Source organism: Harpia harpyja, chromosome 2, assembly GCF_026419915.1.
Source record: "Harpia harpyja isolate bHarHar1 chromosome 2, bHarHar1 primary haplotype, whole genome shotgun sequence".
Lineage (NCBI taxonomy): Eukaryota > Metazoa > Chordata > Aves > Accipitriformes > Accipitridae > Harpia > Harpia harpyja.
The window spans coordinates 51,465,681-51,485,772 of record NC_068941.1 but is presented as its reverse complement, the minus strand read 5'-3'; the positions used below and the strand labels follow the sequence as shown (position 1 = coordinate 51,485,772).

At 39.7% G+C, this 20,092-nt stretch overlaps 1 long non-coding RNA gene across 2 annotated transcripts in view; it reads left to right on the top strand.

Annotated features, from left to right (window-relative positions):
- Window positions 1-1,985: 1,985 nt before the first annotated feature.
- The window catches only part of LOC128138236 (uncharacterized), a 55,243-nt gene continuing 37,136 nt past the window's right edge, over window positions 1,986-20,092 (top strand). For both annotated transcript variants that reach the window (XR_008233978.1, XR_008233979.1), the window contains exons 1-2: window positions 1,986-2,078; window positions 12,569-12,626. This is a non-coding gene — a long non-coding RNA (uncharacterized LOC128138236). The remainder of the gene's footprint in view (window positions 2,079-12,568; window positions 12,627-20,092) is intronic.

Below are 20,092 nucleotides of genomic sequence, written 5' to 3'. Positions count from 1 at the left end.
CGTGTGTGACCAGGGGTAACGCTAACACCGAAGCACGCCGTCTCCACCTGCCTCCCGCCGCCCTCACGGGAGGGCGCGCACCCGCCAGCCGCCCGCCGCAGCCCCGCTCACCGCATCCAACTTCAGGACACGTTCCGCCCGCCCAGGCGCGGGCGCCGGGACCCCGGGGCCGCTTCGCACCCCGACTACGGGGCTCCGCTGCCAACGCTGCTTAAGCCGAGATAAATCGCCGCCGCCGCCGCTCCCCACGGCTCCACCTGCCGGGCGCCCGCGCCCCGCCGCGCAGCCTCCTCCCGCCCCGCGGGGCGCCCCCACAGCGGGGAGGGCAGAGCCGCCCGGCGCCCCAACGCGCATCTTCCGCGCAGCCGGCGGAAAACACCCCATCCGCCCCTCGTGGGGAGGCGGCAAGTTTCTCTCCTTCTGAGGAGCCGGCGTGCCTCCGGGGGCAGCTGCTAGGCACCCGCAAGGAGCCGCGCTCCACGGGCTCCCGGCAAGGCAAATCCTTGGAGGTGTTGGAAGCAAAGCGAAATTACCTGAAAGGCCAGGGGTCCGCTCGGGGACGCCGGGCGCCCCACGCCGGCGGGCGAGGCGCCCGGCCGCCCTCCCTTCCTTCCTCCCTCCCTCCGCAGGACGGTGCCTGTTGCGCGGGCCCCGCGGGCTCCCTCCAGGGCAAAAAAAAAAAACAACCCCAACACCAACTTCGCTCCGCCGGGCGCCCGCGCCGCCTCCGCGCCCGCGTTGCCAACTCTGGCGGGGGGCGAGGGGCGCCGGGAGGCGGCCCCAGGCGGCAGGAGGGGCGCACGGCTCGGACAAGCCCCCTCCCCCGAGGAGGGCTGAACTGCGCTCTGCAGAGCGGGACCCCTCCTTCCCCCCCCCCCCCCCCCAGCCGGCTTCCCTCTGCGCAAAACCAATTAACCCCGAGCACTCGCCCTCCCGCAAAAGGCAAGGCGGGGGGTGCGGGAGCCAACAGGAGTCAAAGTTTGATAAACGAGCAGTCCCGCGGTGACAGATAACTACGGAGCGGAGGCAGCCTCCGCGCCGTGCTGGGCAGAAGTGCGGAAAGGAGGCACTCACCTGTCCGTTGCCCCTCCGGCAGCCGCGGAGGGGAAGGCGGGCAGGCGAGAGACGCAGCCCCGCGCTCCTCTCCCGTCCTTCGGCCCCAGCGGCGGGGACGATGCCGGGCAGAGGGCCCGCGCCGGGCAGGCACCCCGTCAGCGGAGCAGGTGAAGTGGGGCGGTCGCAGCCGCCGGCGGCGGAAAGCAACACGTTTAGCTCTGAACTTTGCAGCTCCAGTCACAAACAAACAAATACAGCCCAGGAAGGACCTCTCGCATCCGATCCCAGCCTGCTCGGCAGCCGCTGCCTCTCTTATTGGTGCGGAGGTTATTTATTTATTTGATTTCCCCCCCCTCCCCCTCCACACGCACACGCACACCCCCCGTCCCTTCCCTTCCCTTTTCCTTCCCTTTCCCTCCCCCCTCCCCTCCCGCACGCCGCCCAGCCAGCCCCGGTCCCTCCGCGCCGCGCAGCGTGGCCGCGGCTGCTCTGCGGCCGGCGGCAGCGCCGGGTGCCGGGTGAGGGGCGGGCGCGCCGCGGGGAGGCGGGAGCGGAGGCGGGCGGGAGCGGGGTAGCGGGCGCGTCGCTGCCGGGTGAGAGTAGAGAGCGGGCGGGAGGTGCCCCCGGACGCCCCGTCCTCCGCACCGGGGTGCGGAGGCGGGAGGGCGATCCGCGCCTTGGCCCTGGCCGCCGCAGGGACGGGGCGGCCGGGCAGGGGGACGTTTGGTGACTGGAGCCGGGAAGGACGGTGGCCGGCGCGTACCGGGCGGCTGCTGCGAGGAGCCCGGGGGGCCCCGCGGCGGCGTCTTGCGGCCCCCGCCCGTGGGGAGCCCCCGCCCGTGGGGAGCCCCCGCCCGTGGGGGGCCCCGGCGGCCGCGGTGCGGCGGGAGCAGGCTTCGCCGCGGTGCGGCAGCGGCGGCGCCGGGGACGTGCGCCCGGCAGCCCCGGGCGGGAGCGGGCGGGCGTGCACAGGAGAGTATGCCTCTCTCGCCGGGTGCGCATACGGGCACGACCGTGTGTATGTAAGTGCCTCTGTCTGTGTTTACGTACGTGTGTCTCCGGTAACGTTGCACGAAGCTTGTTTTCAAGGAGACTCCAGGCTCGCTAGCCGCAGTGTACTTTGTGTGCATCGCTTTTACGTTTGGCTATAGCTTATGCGTGACCAGTGCAGAGCAAGCTTTATTTCACCTCTGTGTTACCGGCTGCTGAACGTTTGTTTGCTGTTTTTATTGCCCTTTTTCTCCCCCCGTCCCCCAATTCCATATGCAGCTCGAGCAGCACAGCAGGTCTCACCTGTCCATTCCTTAGGGCCAAGTACATCACTGCGATTATCGCAAGGAAAGGGAACATAAGTTAAAAGCTGCGGAGGTGAGACTGCATGAAGGATTCCCTTCACTGCTCCTGCAGTATCCGTCCTAGCTCAGCTTCTCATTGCAGCTGTCAGTGGAAAAAAACGTTTCTGTCCCACAGTGGCTGTTTTTATCTCGCTGTACACACACGTGACAGACAGAATATTGACATTCTTGTCTTCTCTCCCATCCCTCCCCCTTTAGAAATTAGGGTTCAAATTAGATGTCCCAGTGGTAACAGACAGAAGTGTAAAATCTGCGAAGTTCGTACAAACTCTTCCAGCTGTTATGGTGGGGGGTGGGGTGTTATTGGCTTAATTGTTTTTTCCTGGATAAAATTTCCACCCTTCTGCCCTGGCAGTAAATAGACGTTCTGGATGTTCTTTTTCACTTCCAGGGAAAAAAAAATTCTCAGAGCTCTACGATAAACAAACAAGGAAATCACAAATGTGCTTAGAGAATAAACAGTTATTCAACAGTATTACTAGGCAATAAAGCATAAATTATATCCCTATTTCTCTTCAGGTGACAAGACATAGAGATGTAAAGATTGCTTTTATCCTAAGTCGGTCAATGAATTTATGTAGATTTGTCATTTCAAACAGAGGGTACAAATCTTTCTTTGTGCAGCAACTCTGTAATTCTACCTTTGTCAACTGAAGACAATAAACCAGAAAGATTAATGTACGTTTTGTCTTCAGTAGTAAATCCTATTGTCAAATGGGGAGAACTTTTTATTCAAAGAATTGGATCAATAGTTGACTTTGTTTTGAAGCATTTATTTAAGAAGCTATTTAAAAAGAATGAAGTTCATGCTCTTAACATCCTTAAAGAAATCTCTCAAAGGCAATTATTCTATTTGCCAGTCTAGCGGTCACTGCCATGTAGCAACAAAAAGCATGAAAGCTAGATGTGGAAATCCCTTTGGGTTCAGGCAGTGCTTTCTCAATGGAAGAAGAACAGTAGGAAATTAAAAAGTGAAATGCACTTTAAAAATTCTATTTGAATGTTTTAAACAGCTTGCTTTGAATAGGTGAAGTTTCACCTCTAACCAGTAAGCTTGAAGGTCAATGAAATGCAAATGACAGATGTGTTCCATGCCTGAAAGAATGCCACCAACTTTACGTAATGTTTAGTGAGCAATATTTAAAAAGTTGACTGTCTGACTGTTATTTTAATCTGTAAACTCTCAGCATTCAGCAAGTATTTGTTCAGAAGAGCACAGAGTGTCTTCCACTGGAATAAACTACTATATTTTCAAAATATGGGAGGTTAATGTGTATACATACTTGCTAATGGTGGGTCTATAACAACACTTGTCAAAGTCAGTGAAAAGACCCTCAGTGATTTCGGTTAAACTTAGTTTGACCCTTATGCTGTAATACACTATTTCAAATTTCAACTCTTTCACAGATCTTAAAAATCAATTTATTTATGAGTAAACTGAGAGTCTCTTATTTTTATATGGATTCTAAGAAAAGGAAGCACTATCTAAAAACAGCAAAGCCCCTAAAAAGACTGATCATATACTAGCATATTATATCTGCTTCCATCAAAATTAATTCCTTAGGCAGGTAGATACACCTCAAGAGGACTTTGACTTGACTAGGTCAAGCTAATAATGAATTTAGTGGCTACTTAATATATTGACTGTTCACCTGAGTTACACAAGCAGAATATTATTCAGTGTTCTGGAGACATAGCTGAGAATTATACAGAAGGCTAGGAATAAATAGCTAAAATTAAGAAAACCAGGAGAAAAAAAAGGCATAAAACAGAAAAGAAAAAGAAAGAGAAAGCAAGGCTATGTTTTCTAAAATTTCATCTTGTGTTGTTTACTTGCCTTCATTTGGCTTCTTTCATCACTTAAATCCCTGTGATCCCACACTTGGCATTTTGGTGTTCTAAAGTGTTTCAAATTGAGATTGCTAAATAAAAAAAGTGCACCGCCCGCCCCACCCCCCACCCCACTACCACCCCTCACTCACCAGCACTGATAACAACCTTAAAACTAGCTTTCTTTTTTCTAATACAATGGTCTGTTTTCTGTCTGGACTCTTAAAATCCTACTTCTAAGGGCTTAAAGAGCTGCTAATATTACATGTAGCTGCTGATACACATCCTGTGCACTTGTACTTCAGAAATCCATCTAATGATCTCAGCAGAAAATTAAATGTATGTGTTAATATGTCCAATATTGAATGTTTCCAATATTCAAATCAGTCAAATCTGAGCAAGTTCTGTTTAAATATCAAGAGAGACAGCTCATCAGTAAGAAGTTTCTCCAAAACAAACACTGTTTTCTACCCCCAGCCATTTTATCTGTGCAGGAGGCTTTTTACAAAAAAGATGGATTTTTCTTCCACAGCTGAACAGGCAAGTTTCCACTCCTTTTTCAATTTCTTTTCAGGTAACTGAAATGCTTTTGATCACAATTTATAAATATGTCAAGCACAGCTATGAGTAAACTAGCAAGAATATATCGGACAGTTTGAGTTTTAAAATTGTGTCAAAGATCATATGCTGGTGTATGTTATAAAGAATCAATAATTCTACACGAGTGCACGTTAAATTTATGGGTGGAAAACATTTAATATATTATGAAATCTTACCTAATTATTACAGGCTTATAAAGATTCAATGAAAAGGTTTTTCAGCTCTCCAGGATTCGGAATATTTTACTACTGTGAGCATTTCAAAGGCAAGAAAAGGTAGGATTTCTCCCTGTTTTCAGACTCAATAAACAAAGCATTGCATTTACCTTAGCCTGTCCAAGGGCTACTAGAGAATTCAGTCTTTGGCCTGTTCTCCAGTTTCTGTAAACAAAGATGAATATATATAACCGACTAGGAGATGTGTGCTAATGTTGCATATTTTAAAACAAATGCATGTCAATAAACAGATCTGAAAGAGGGAAAAACCATCGTAGAGACTGGAAAAGAGAAAGAAAATCTGTAGCTTTTTACGACAGTGTTGGTACTCTCAGGCTGCTGTGTTGGAGGAAGATGATTTGCTTCCCTGTAAATTAAACCTTTATGTTGAGGTGATAGGAATACATTTGAATAATAAGTCCTGGGTCTGACCACCACTTACTTTTCCTGTTTGGTTAGGGGAAAATGATTTCTTCTAAGGAAACATACAACCACAGGCGAGGTCGATATTTTCTGGATAAAAGAGAAAGAGCAGCTGCCTTTGGTAGTGGGAGTTGTTTACAGTCGGTCTCTATTCTGGTAACTAAGAAGATCTGCATCTTCTGACCTCATCACAGTCTACAGCTTCCTGAAGGGGGGCAGCGGAGCAGAAGGTGCTGATCTCCTTTCTCTGGTGACCAGTGATAAGGCACGAGGAAATGGAATGAAGCTGCATCAGGGGAAGTTCAGGTTGGGCATTAGGAACAGGTTCTTCACTGAGAGCGTAGTTGGTCACTGGAACAGGCTCCCCAGGAAAGTAGTCACGGCACCAAGCCTGTCAGAGTTCGAGGAGCATCTGGATGATGCTCTTAGTCATGGTTTAGATTTAGGTAGTCCTACGAAGAGCAGGGAATTGGACTTGATGATCCTTATGGGTCCCTTCAAATGTGAGATAGTCTATGATTCTATTCTATGAAAGACAGGGATGTCACATGGACCGTTATCGTTACTGTAACTCTAAAACGTTCACGTATGGTCCCATGTCACCTGTGTCCCTCAGCAGCCAGGAAGAGCTTCTTCATTCATCTGTGTCAGATGCATTGGTAAATTTTTGTGTATGTCATAAAGGGAGCTGAAAAGAGTACTTTTTTGTATATTTTGAGGATGCCTGAATAGCATTCACTGCAGTGGTGTGTTGTAATTGTCATGATTCTCTGGCATTTGTTCAGAGAATAGCCCTGCCCAGGTCAGAGCTGTAGAGCTGAACCAAAAAGCTTCCGAAGTGATGTGTTTATGAGCGTGTTGATGGGTGGCCTACTGCTGCAAAACATGTCTGAAGTGCTGAAGTTCAAACTGATGTGAGCTGAATTAGAAATGTTCTGCTGATCCTGAGCAGTGTGCTTTTCCTGATTTGGAGTGAATCAATGCTTATAATCCTCTCTGTAACAGAACACCTTTCTTTTTTTTTTTTTTTTAGAGACATATTTTATTGGGAATCAAGTGTATTAAGCAATTTCCTGTCATGACTTGCTTCTGATTGGGCAGTCATGCATAACGGCAGATATTTATACTGTGTCTTGCCAGTTGAGCCTTTTCCACCATACATTGTCTTTTAAAAATATTTGGTACCATAAATGTTAAGAATAACCATATCTTCTCGTAGTGGTACTTTTTATTCAGCACTCAGGTACTTCCTGCTGGCTATGTAAATATTGACATAAAGGTATACACTTTATTAAGCAAGGCACAAAAAACATCTTGCACCTGGAAATATTAATTGATACAAAGGTCTAAGAGAAGATGAAGATAACCTTTCTAATTCCCTGGAGTAGAGAAATAACCAAAAGTGAAAGACATTTGCTATAGTTTCCAGGTTAGTCGATACAATACAATAGGACATGGTGAATGCTGACAGTTTAACTGTACTTAAATGTTTTGGGGAAGAATACAGTGAAGGGTGTAAAAACATAGACAACATCTTTGACTCGAGCTCTGTTTTGAGCCATGTAGTACCAGATGTTGGGAGAGTTTTCAAGGAAATCATCACTGTATGCTTGTCTGTGCTTAGACATCACCATACACAGCAAACAGCCTTTTGACAAGGAGGGGTATTGGGTGAGAAGCGCCTCTGACTTGGTCCAGTCTGTCTGCTCTTACATGGTTTTGGAACCTCTTCTACAGCTCATACTGGAATAAGTGATGCTCTTTCATTGTAATAGTCCTACTGAGTGCATTATAATAATATATACACCTCAGGAAAAAAAAAAAAAACCAAACCATATCTAGAAAAAGTTAGTTTCAAGGCTTCACAGGATTATGAACTTAGGAAATCAAGCAGTTGCGATGGAAACTCACTGTAATAGTAAGAACTGATGTTAACAAGCAAAATTTAAAGATGAAAGCTCATATATAATAGAGATGTCTGAAAGAGAGCTTAATTTAAAATTACTTGACTGAAGTAATACATTTCACAACTGGAATTTTGATATAATCATAGAATCATAGAATCATTTCAGTTGGAAAAGACCTTCAAGATCATCGAGTCCATCCATTAACCATGCCCCCTAAACCATGCCCTGGAGTACCCTGTCCACTCGCTTTTTGAATACCTCCAGGGATGGTGACTCAACCACTTCCCTGGGCAGCCCATTCCAATGTTTGACAACCCTCTCAGTAAAAAAATTTTTCCTAATATCTAACCTAAATCTCCCTTGCCTCAACTTGAGGCCATTTCCTCTTGTCCTATCTCCAGACACCTGACAGAAGAGACCAACACCCACCTCACTACAACCCCCTTTCAGGTAGTTGTAGAGAGCGATAAGGTCTCCCCTCAGCCTCCTCTTTTCTAGACTGAACAACCCCAGCTCCCTCAGCCGCTCCTCATAAGACTTGTGCTCCAGGCCCCTCACCAACTTGGTTGCCCTTCTCTGGACACGCTCTAGCAGCTCAATGTCTTTCCTGTAGTGAGGGGCCCAAAACTGAACACAGTACTCGAGGTGCGGCCTCACCAGTGCCGAGTACAGGGGATGATCACCTCCCTGCTCCTGCTGGCCACACTATTTCTGATACAGGCCAGGATGCTGTTGGCCACTTTGGAAACCTGGGCACACTGCTGGCTCATATTCAGCCGGCTGTCAACCACCACCCCCAGGTCTTTTTCTGCCGGGCAGCTTTCCAGCCACTCTTCCCCAAGCCTGTAGCGCTGCATGGGGTTGCCGTGACCAAAGTGCAGGACCCGGCACTTGGCCTTGTTGAACCTCATACAGTTGGCCTCAGCCCATCGATCCAGCCTGTCCAGATCTCTCTGTAGAGCCTCCCTACCCTCAAGCAGATCGACCCTGCCTCCCAACTTGGTGTCGTCTGCAAACTTTTCAAATGGATGTTATAATTTTCATTTTACTTTATTTTGTTTTGCCTTCTGAAATTATTGTACCTATTGGCTTCATATCAAGGAATTAAACCACTTCTTACACTTTTTTACATTCAGCATTCTTGATCTGAAACTAGTAAGTTTTGCAGACTTGTGGTGTGTATTGCTCCAGTGTACACAGCCAAATAGCTGCTGAACTGTTTGCAGAATTATATATGTACACAGGACCCATGTATAGAGCGAAGTTTTAAAAAACTAGATTGCCACAGAGAGGAACTACATTCTGTAATGTTCATAATGTCGACATTTAAAACCACTTTGTTTTTCAATTGCTAGTAAGCCTTTCCTTGCTTGTGGACTTCCTAGTCTGAAAGCATTTATGTACATGCTCAATTTTTTTACCTGAAATTTGATATTTAGACAATTCATTTATAGCTGTGGGGAAAAAAGATGGTTAGAATATTTACTCTTCCAAACCTGAAATGTATGATTTTTAATTTTTTTTTTTTTAAATTTCCTTCTTCCCTTCTTAAGAAAAAATGGAATTGCTATTTGGGAATTCAGTTTAGGAGATGTATAGCTAGATAGTCTACATGCACTCATTCCACTTTGGACTTTTCTGGGCTAGATAAAGATGAATTAATCATTGTAATGGAAGTTTACAGTTGCCTAGGGACCAGTGGTTTTAAGTTGCTTGTTCTTACTGTTGGTAAACAGAGGAAGGTCCTTAGCAATAATGTGGAGAACTGATACCTCAGAGAAGCTAATTTCTCAAAGTTAAACATGTTCTGAATGACATTCTTTGGAGATAAATGTGTAAGTAGATATGATATTGTGACTGAAAGGTAAATTAAAGAAGCAGCTGCTTAGTAGCTAGCCAAACAGCCACTCTACCATGATTGAGAAAAGCACCTTCTAAAAATCTAGCTTTGTTTGGTGACAATATGAGGACACCAGTTAGTTAGAAAAAACTGTATATAATATCACAGTGTAAAAAGTGGGAAGGCAAATATAGTTTGTTATGAACTAGAAGCTATGAAGTATAGTGGAAGTGAGACCAAGAACATTCCTTGGCTTCACTAAGGACAATAGAATATATATTACATTATATCATGGGAAAAAAGGAATTTCTCCTTAGATGTATATAAATGGCACTATTAAAAGTTCGAGAAAATCGAATTGCTAGTAATGACAGAAAAAAAGAAAGTGTTCAATATCTATTTCTTTTCTGTTTCTGGAAAGAAATAGGAGAGTGCACTTGTATTCCATAATGATGGTGAAGTATTTTCCAAGCAATTAGTTTCTAAGGAAAGCATTAAGCAGTATTTTTATGATGAATATTTGAAAGCAGCTGATTCAGATGAACTGAATTCAGAACTAGATATATACTGTATTCATTTTAGAGGAATCTTGGAATAATCTAGAAACTCCTGGAAGCAGTGAATGTAATGTTAAAGCTTAAAAAAAATAAAATAGAAACCCAAGCAATGTGACCTATGTTGTAAAAGAGAAGCTAATAGAATGGTGAGGTGGGTTTCTATACATAACGGTTCAAAAGCTTTGAATACAGAGTATTACTGCTAGAATTCAAGGCAGAAGGTTTTTGGAAGATAAAGTCTTGTCAAACAAATGTGAATTCTTTCTTTGAGAATGTTAAAAGTTTGGCTGATAAAAGTAAGTGCTTTTGTACAGCTGCCTGGATAGTTGTATGCTTAGAAATTAAATACATAAAGCAACACTTTCAAAATTGGGATTGTACCCTTGAAAATAATTACTCTGAAAATAATTAATAGGTCATAAAATAGATAGTTAAGTCGATATCATACACACACACACTACCGTGTTGCATCTAAAAGGGGTTTTCTCTTTATTTGTTATATGTAGAAAAAAGTAGTGGTTAGGAGAATAGAGATGAAATTGTTTACATGTATAGTATAGATAAAGATGATGAAAGAATGTTATATCAGGTCCTTATGCCCAGACAATAAAGTGAAGCTGAGAAGTAGAAAACTTACAGAAAAGAACCCTAAGTGCTTGGAAACTGGAGAAAATTTCTAATACTGAGTATTTAAAGAGATTAGTTAACTGGTAAGAGGAAAATATCAGATACTAGTGAATTTTTCAGTCTAACAGAGTAAGTCTTTCTATCTGGAGATTGCTACCAGAACTCTTTAAAATGTAAATACAGTATGTATTTTTCATGATGAGATCAACTATAAGAACAAACTCCCCAAAACAATGTAAAATTTTGCATTCCTTCAGGTACTTGAATAAAATCTGGATCTGTCTTTTAATCAGGTGCAGATTATGCTTTAACCAAATAAAACATTTAAATTTAAGTCTGAGGCAAACATAAGGGCCAGTGATATACCTGGTTCTTTCTGTCCTTGAATACTCTGATCAATGTGAATTTTAAGTATACAGTTTTAATTGTTATAAAATAAGTCTGTGTGAGTCAGGTTTGTGGAACAATGCGTTAACTCGCGTTATTTAGCACCAAATTTGCATATAACAGTTTTCCTGTAATGATATGCATAACACTAGTTCATGCTTCCCTTTCACCTTCTAATATTCCCTTAACTAATTGTTAAAGATTTTAGAAGATTCTAAACCTTTCGTATGTATAAAACCGGTCAAAGTTATGTCCATATATTCTAATATTAAATTAAAATAGGTACTAAATATTCTAATATTACATTAGAAGAGATACTAAATTATTTTATAGATATGTTAAAGTTTTAAATTGAAAGGTACTTTATTACATTTTGGAATTTTAGAGCAAGGACTTGTATTAGAGGATTATAATTTCCACTTTAATAATGTGAAAGTAAAAATTACAGTATTAGATCAGATCATCATTGTAAGATTTTTTTACTCTCATTTTCCATCAGGAAGAAATACCATGCTGGATAGTTGCATATTAAGTCCCCCACAAAGGACGTTATTTATTCTGCTGATACCTCACCCTGACTAATGAACAGCTAAGGATGCCCAATAGCCACGTGGTTTGCTTTGCCTCATTGGTATTTCTTTCTTATTCCCATCAAGATATCTTTGCCCTGCATTTTCTAAATTTCTGTTCTTCATACCATCCAACTGAGCAGTGTATCTCTCCTTATCAGTCTGAGATAACCAGCAAAAAATGGGTTTCTACCTAGACAGTCTTCTTGACTGAACTAAATAAGCTCTGATGTCCAGCCCCCATGGGTAACCTGCAGTGCTTCGGATTTTTGTATTTCGTTTTCTAATCCAACATAATCAGCCAATTTCCAAGGTTTAAACATTAATTTTCCAGTTATATTTTCCATGAGTCTTAGCAATCTGAGATCTTGCTACAAAAAAGAAATCCTTGCCATGTTTAATGTTATGTTATGATGGACTCGTAACACCTTTTTTGACCGATTTGTTCCATGTAAAATAGTGTGTCAGTTGGAAGAAGGAATTTCTGATAGTGACATCTGAGGGAAAACAAGCTGTTTTGCTCAGGAGGAAGGAAGGTGTCTTTTCTCCTTCCCTGAATGTACATGATTTTGTCTTCTGCTGAGTTTCTGCCTGTATTGCCAGAGGATTCAGCTTGCTCGTGCAAGCTCACCACTAAATAGATTACAAGGTTGACGCACAACATTTTTCCTTTCTTATGGTAACTGTGACAAACTTCATTATCCATAGTTACATCTTGCTGGTTTTATCCTGTTCTTCTATGTATATTCCTACTCTTCTACTGTGAAATTTTAATGCACTGAATTATATAAGTCAATTATGCCTTTTGTTAGACACACACATATGTAAATGTAGATACATTTATATAAATGTCTCTGTGTTTTCATTTTGTTGCCTTTCAATGTCAGTGAACCTTTCGATGTTCTTTCTAGAAAAGAACACCTGATTTCTTGTGTATAATTTGCCAGAGGACGTAAAGAAAATTAGCAGTCTTAAATCTTGCATTTAGAATTCCTTAGACACTAGAAAATGAAACTTGAAAGGTTAAAGTCACAGAAGTATATTTGGAAATGCTGCTCTGCCTGTGTGATATCTGTCGTTCTGTATGGTTTTATTGTATGCCCTCGTACTAAGAATCTTTGTCGTGTCTTCTTAAAGAAAAATGTTTCAATATGCAACCTTCAGTTCTAATCCCCTCCTGTTTGTACTCTGTCTTTTTCAAGATGGGATAGTCAGTACTGAAGTTCACATGCTGGGGGAAGAATGACATCAAAGAACATTGTAAGTTGTTGGGGTTTTTTATATATATATATATAGGTGTATATATATTACATTACTTCTCTAGAGATAATTGTTCTTTTGTTGTTTGGGGGTTTTTTTGAATGCTATAGGATTTTGCAAAGCTTTACATGCTACTAGCCAGAAATGTAACACTGGTTTTTTTTGAGCTGAGTCACTATAGATAATTATAACCATTATAACCATCCATTGTTTGTGGGTTAATTCAAATATTGGTCCTAATATATATTAGTTCACCCTTTAACATTGAATTTCATTTGTTTTCTCCACTCACCTACCATCTTGACATTACAGCTCATAGAATTCTATGTCCTTTGCAAATTTCAGTACTGCTTGACCCTGTACAGGAATAAATATATAGTAAATAACATGTCAATTAACACTCTAACCACTGGAGATAATGAAAACTGATTATTTAATTTCTCTTTTCTTTTCTCTGTCTCTTTCCAATTAACCAAGGCTTAATCCATGATAAAACTTCTCCTCTTGTCCCATAAGGAGTCCCAGGTTTTACTGTCAAGAACTTTTGAAAACAAAAAAAATCATAATTCTATTTTTATATAATTTTATATTTTTATATTGTATAATATAAAAGTATATACTTTAGCTCTCCTTAGCAGAAGATATTCCTGTTGAACTAGCAGTGTACAAATTAGGCAGAAATTAATATCTGTTTTTTAATATTTTCCTATATCATACCCTTTTAAAGCAATCATTTTTGACTGCTGGTATCTATGATTTTTGACTCATAGCTAGCATAGGATAAGTAGATTTGCTACCCTGCAGCCTTTTTCATTTTCCGTTAACTACTGCATTAGAGCTCACAGTTCAGCCAGATGAGTCCGAGGCTCCAGCAGAACTGGTGAATAACTGTATCTAGGCCTAATGAAGTACAGCTTTTCAATTTATCTGTTTGTTCCAGTATTTTCTTACCACTAATGTCCAGAAACTTTGTACATGACTTATTCCATCTTCTGGAGAAGAGTGACAAAATAAAGCATTTACCTGCTTTTTGTGATGTTGTTGTCTTCTAAAAACCAGCCATACCACCAGTTCTTTCTTAACTTTCCTTCATCCTTTATTTACACTTTCAAGAATTGTTTATGTCTTTGGTTACTTACTTTTCACGGTCTGCTTTGGAGTCCTCCTAATTTACATCTTACATTTTTAACCTGCCAGAAATTATGCTCCTTTCTAGGGAAGAAGGATTGAATAATACAAAAGAAAGATTCCAGCTGTCACTGACAGAGGAAAATAGTATATTTATGCCTTATAGCATATGGATCAGTATATTTATTCATTGATTTATAGTACTAAGGCATTCTTACCAAAAATTCAATAATTTTCTAAATTTACTTTAAATTAAGGGGGGAGGAGGGGATCTGGCTGGGGAACATCCTTCTTAATATAACTTTTCCAGGAGACATCAGAGGAATTTTTGTTTCAAATTCCACCCACTTTGTTAAGTCAGCTTCACTTTGGGATTTTTCTACAGGGAGAAGAGTAAAAGTGTGGTAAATTCATCTTTATTTGCATTAAGAAGGTAACATTATCCATATAGTATCATTATACTAAAATTCATAAGGTATCTTAAGAGCTTGTGCACAAATCTGATCCTTCCACAATTGTCCATAGATCATATGGACTGACATTTTAAAGCTTTTTTGGAAGACTTCAGAAAAACAAAAATGAAAAATGTCTGCCAGTTACATAAAAAACCTTGTGAGATATTTGCCATTTCAGTAGCAAATTGCACTTAAGGTAAGTCTCCTGTTTGCGAGGAAAAACACCTGTAAGTCAGTAATATCATGACTTTTCCTCATTTCCCCTCATCAGCCTCTTTGTATTCCTGTGCACATGTGTCTTTTCCATTGAGCTGTTCTCCATCTGTAGGACAGCGCTTGATGTACAGGAAAATAGGGATGAAAGAACATTTTGGTAAAGTTCAGAGCAAAGTGGAAATTCTGCTAATGATCATGTTAGTTCTAGAAAATATCAACATAACATAGTCCATACTTAAGGATTATGCCTTGTAGACCTTAAGAAATATATAGGACCTGATATATTCTTTAGAATCAAGGAACATAATACATAGAATATAATATATTAAATTGAATTAATGAATTGCTTAAAGTATGTATATTTTCAGACCAAGGCAAGCATTCTGTAGTCACAGAAAAGTGCAAGAAGATGACAGTATTTATGGATAATATTTGTGCATAAATTAATTGTTCTGCATTTTGCAATTCATAACTTGTTTATACAAATTACATTTTCTAGGTACATACTAGCATTTTTCTGCAGGAATGATTGTACTCATATAGTAAGATCTTTCTATGAATCAGAATCATTTAAGGTTTTCTAAAACGTATGTTTATATTTTTATATATGTAAAAATATATATGTGTTTTTATATTTCTGATGATTTTTTGATTTTGTCTTCTTGCAAAGAACTTCAACTGGAATCAAAGCAGAAAATTCATCTAAAATGTACCCAAGCTTTTGGCAAGATCCAATGCCATAGTATTGCTATTGAAAACAGTTGTATAGGATAAAAGTGTATTAACATGCAAATAAATACTTCAGATCTCCACATCCAATTTAGGTTTCCCAGTGTCACTACAAAATCCACCAGACATATATGTCATATTTAAATTGCAGGAGTGTTGTGTGTACGTCATCGACAGCATTGTTAAGCTTTTCCCCTACTAATGTTCATACAAGCTATTGAGATCAACTAGTTGAAAGTTTCGGTGTACTGGTACCCCTGTTGATTTGCACTGTTCTACAGAAGCAGGCCTTGTGGTAATACCACAATGAGAAATAGAATGTGCCATGAGAAAGATTATAAAGAAATCATGGTAGTAACAGAAATAAAAGAGCTTGTTCAGATTTAGGAGTAATTACAATGGCTGTGATTGTTCTTCACCTAGTACTGTTATCAGATCAGGAATTTATATATAAACTCTGAGAGATCTCATTTCATGTGTCTGTCCCAGTTGCTGTACACTGTTCCATACAAGTGCTTTGCATCAGTGGAGCTCAAAGCATCTGGGATACATCTTTAATACAATCAGTACTTTGGCCATGTGGCAACAGATAGCTTAGAAGTTCTGGTACTGGTAATGCTGTAGCTACATAAGAAACCCCTTGCTGTATGGTATTATGTTGATTATTTTATTTCAGTAAGTTAATTGCTTTTATCCCCTTCTGTCCTTGCCACCTTTCCACTGTGTTGAAGTCTCTGAAAAAATCTGTCATGAGCACAACGAACAAAAAATTAAAATTGAAAAGCTTAGATGTACTCTGAGACAATGGGAGTATTGCAGTGCTGAGTACTGTATGGCATATTATTAAGCGAATTCTTAAATGTATTAAAACCCAAATATTTAGAAAAAGGTACTATTGCAGATGATCATGCAAAGTATAATGAAACAATCTATCTTGCTTACTTGATTTTTTTTTTTCAAGTCATTACATGTATATGCATTTTCAAGCTAGCATGTTCACTAGTTGTTGGTCATTGTCCTATACACTGACCCTTCAACTAGCTGCTGTTCAGCATATTTCATATGCCTTTTCTTTCTTTACTCTTCATTTGGTTTTTTAAAGATGATAATAAGGAACTGTGAGTCCTTTCAAAACCTATCACATGTTGATTGGACCTGTCTATTTTTCAAGTCAAAATACATTTTAGACATCTCCAAGATACCCAGAATAAGAAGTTTGTATTAAATCTATATATTGATACCCCACTCTGTGTTTCTCATAAAGAAGAGACAAAGCTGTCACTAGCTGACCGAGTGTGCTAAAGAAATGAGAACTTGAGGGAGGAGCCATTTCAAGCTTAATCTAGACCAATGAAGTTATGTGAGTAGAAAAGAGATGCAATTTAATAAATTTGCAGAGACCATTATTGTTTCTCATACCAATGTTGTTTGTGTTCTGACTTTCAAAATGTTGCATGTTGCCTCCAAGACCTGGTGTCTGCCTCCCAGGAATTTTCCTGCATCTGTCCAAGGCTGAGATAGATTACAGAAATTAGATAATTTATTTTTATGTCAAAACAAGTATATATATTTTACATATTACATTTTCCATTTTAAAAGTGGCTAAAGGGCAAAGTTATATAAAAATCAAAATCAATAGATAAAATGCTATTGACTAAAACCTTTTTAATTTACTTTTGAATATATTTTAGACCCAATTTTGCAGCACTTACTTTTCAAAATGTATCAAAGAATCTTATCATTAAGAACATTTAAGAATTTAGAAACCATACTTAAGATTTCTGGGCAAGATTTTTTTTCTTTCCAACTGAAATTGATGTTTGTCAGGGTATTTCTTTCTTCTTTCACAGAACAGGGAACACTACACAATGTATCACATATTAAGAAGAAACAAATGTTGAGTTAAAACCCACACTTACAGGTGTTAAGACACCTTCATCTTCCTCCTCCACTTTTTACTCCTCCTCCTAGGTGAAGCTCCTCCTCTAGGTGGAGCTACAGATCTGCATGTGAGTTCATTAGGAAGGGGTTTATAATTCTTTATTAACATTTAATTTATGTCTTGCTTTCTCAATACTGTTTTCAGTGAGCCATTGTTTTTTCTCAATTACCAAGAATAGAAGATTCTTTTGAACAGTTTGGTTAAAACAGAAAAAAATGAAAAGAAGACATTTTCATGGTTCCAATTTTGGAGGACCTACAGAAAGTGAATGTCATGGTTTAACCCCAGCGAGCAAATGAGCACCACGCGGCCGCTCACTCATTCCCCCCCGCACCCAGTGGGATGGGGAGGAGAATCAAAAAAAGAAGTAAAACTCATGGGTTGAGATAAGAACGATTTAATAACTGAAGTATAATAAAATATAATACTAACAATAATAATAATAAAGTATAACAATAATTGTAATGAAAAGGAATATTAAAAAAAAAAAACAACAACAAGAAAACCCAAGAAAAGGCAAGTGATGCCCAGTACAATTGCTCACTACCCTGATGCCAGAGCAGCGATCCCCCCTCCCAGCCAACTCCCCCCAGTCTACATACTGAGCATGACGTTCTATGGTATGGAATATCCTTTGGCTAGTTCGGGTCGGCTGTCCTGGCTCTGCTCCCTCCCACCTTCTTGTACACCTGCTTGCTGGCAGAGCATGGGAAACTGAAAAATCCTTAACTTAGGATAAGCGCTTCTTAGCAACAACTAAAACATCAGTGTGTTATCAGCATTATTCTCACACTAAATCCAAAACACACTGTACCAGCTACTAAGAAGAAAATTAAATCTATCCCATCTGAAACCAGGACAGTGAAGAAGAATATTAAAGAGGTTAGACAGTAACTTTTGAAATAGAAAAAAATAGGCAACTGTGCTTAGATTTGGAAGATTATCAAGATGCAGTACTTACTATATATATATGTATTTTAGAAGCAGATAACTTCTGAGGCAAATATTTGTAGACTCTTTGTTCGGTTTAGATCTCTATATCACAATGTGAAGGATCATGTTTCTTTAATTGCTTTTCTGCTTTCTGATGTCATCAGTTTGTAGATTATAAGAAAGGCGTTATTAGATTATATTTTTCTGTTTTAATAGGATTCTTTTTTTAATGCTTTCTTTTTTAATGTGTTTGGGGTTTTTTTGTCCCTAAGTATCAAGTCTCTGTTTTAAAACTCCCCTGCACTCACAATTTAATTCCTATCCCTCCTTACCAGAAAAAATCAAAGAATAAGAAAGATTTTTTTCTCTGAACATCCCTAGGCAGCAGTAGAATATTCCCAAACACTACCTATTGAACCTGAGTTTTCTTTACTGACACCTCCCTTCTTTCCTTATAAAAAGAGAGTTTCACAGAAATTTACATACAGACATTAATTTAAATGAAATTTCAAAAATCTTCAGAGACTCTGGCTGTGGCTGGGCTGGGAGTCCTCCAGAAAGAAACATGTATTGTGTGTTCCAAGGTGATGAAACTGCTTTCAATAAAGTTAAAGGGGACAAGAAAACCTTCCTTTGGGATGGAATGGATTCTTCCATGTTTTCTTATTTTCTTTTTTTTCATCTGGTTCTTCCTACAATGAAGTATTGCCTCTTGACTACAAGAATAATAAGAAAAAAGTGAATATTTTAGCAAAAGAAAACATTTCCCCTAACCCGAAATATATTACCAGAGAACAAAATTTATGTAGAACTATGTGTCTGAGTTCGAAGGGAAGAATTATGAAGTTTCTCCTGTTGATTTTAGTTTCTGTTTATGAAATGGTATCATAGTACAGAATTCCCTTTCCCTTGATTTTTCTCTTCTGTTGCCGAGTGGGAACATATTCAGAAAGAGTAGAGAAAACATTAGGGTTTGCTTCTGAAAAGATGGTGGAATAATTTGATTACAGTAGAATTGGAAAATGAAAGCTGTTTCCAAAGGTTTGTCTAAAACATCTCCATAGATATCTTCTTTTTCGTTTTGGTAAATATTTTACAATCTTCTATTGTCTGTGTGATGCTCTGTAGTACAGAAAAAAATGTAGATTATACTTCCTCTGAAGATCATTTATACTTAACAAACACCACTTTCAACTCATGAAAGCACTTTTTCCCAAAGTGTAGCTTCAGTTTCAGAAAGCATTTTCTCCATACATTTGAAGTCAGAATAGTATCTCCTTTTCAAAACAGGAATCATAGAATCATAGAATCATTTTGGTTGGAAAAGACCTTCAAGATCATCGAGTCCAACCATTAACCATGCCCCCTAAACCATGCCCTGGAGTACCCTGTCCACTCGCTTTTTGAATACCTCCAGGGATGGTGAATATATAAATATGTATTATTATAAATACTTTTAAATAACATCCTATTTTTATAAATAACATCACAACCAATACACACTCAAATTCTTACTTTTCAGTAAGATCTGTCATAAATCTGATCAGACAAGAATTGTTCACTAGTCATTAACAGAACAGAGTTAATAAAGTGCAAAATGCCATTCCTAAAAAAAGTATCATAAGTAGCAACTTCAATAATTTATTTCTCTTCTTTGTGTAATTTAAGAAGTAAATTGCTTTATACGAGGAAAATTTTTTATAAATTTTTTTTTATCAGTTGACATGATTTTGTAATGCACTTATTTAGCTGGTCAACACGAGTCAATACAAGCTAAAGAATGCAACAATTATCTTTTATTCAAAGTATTGCAAAAATATGTTTAACACTGACATGAAACTAGGAACTGAGATTCTATTTCTGGATTTTCTATTGATTTCCTGCATGTTTTTGCGTGAATAATGGTTCTGTTCTGCAGTGAGTGCAGTCCTGCTCCTTACATCTTCTCACCTGGTTATATTGACTGTGAAATGAAAGCTGTAGTCTCTCTAACTTTTGAAAGCTGTAAAAGATCTAAATTCTGTCACCTATTGTATTTCCTCTTATGTAGTGTTTTGCAAATT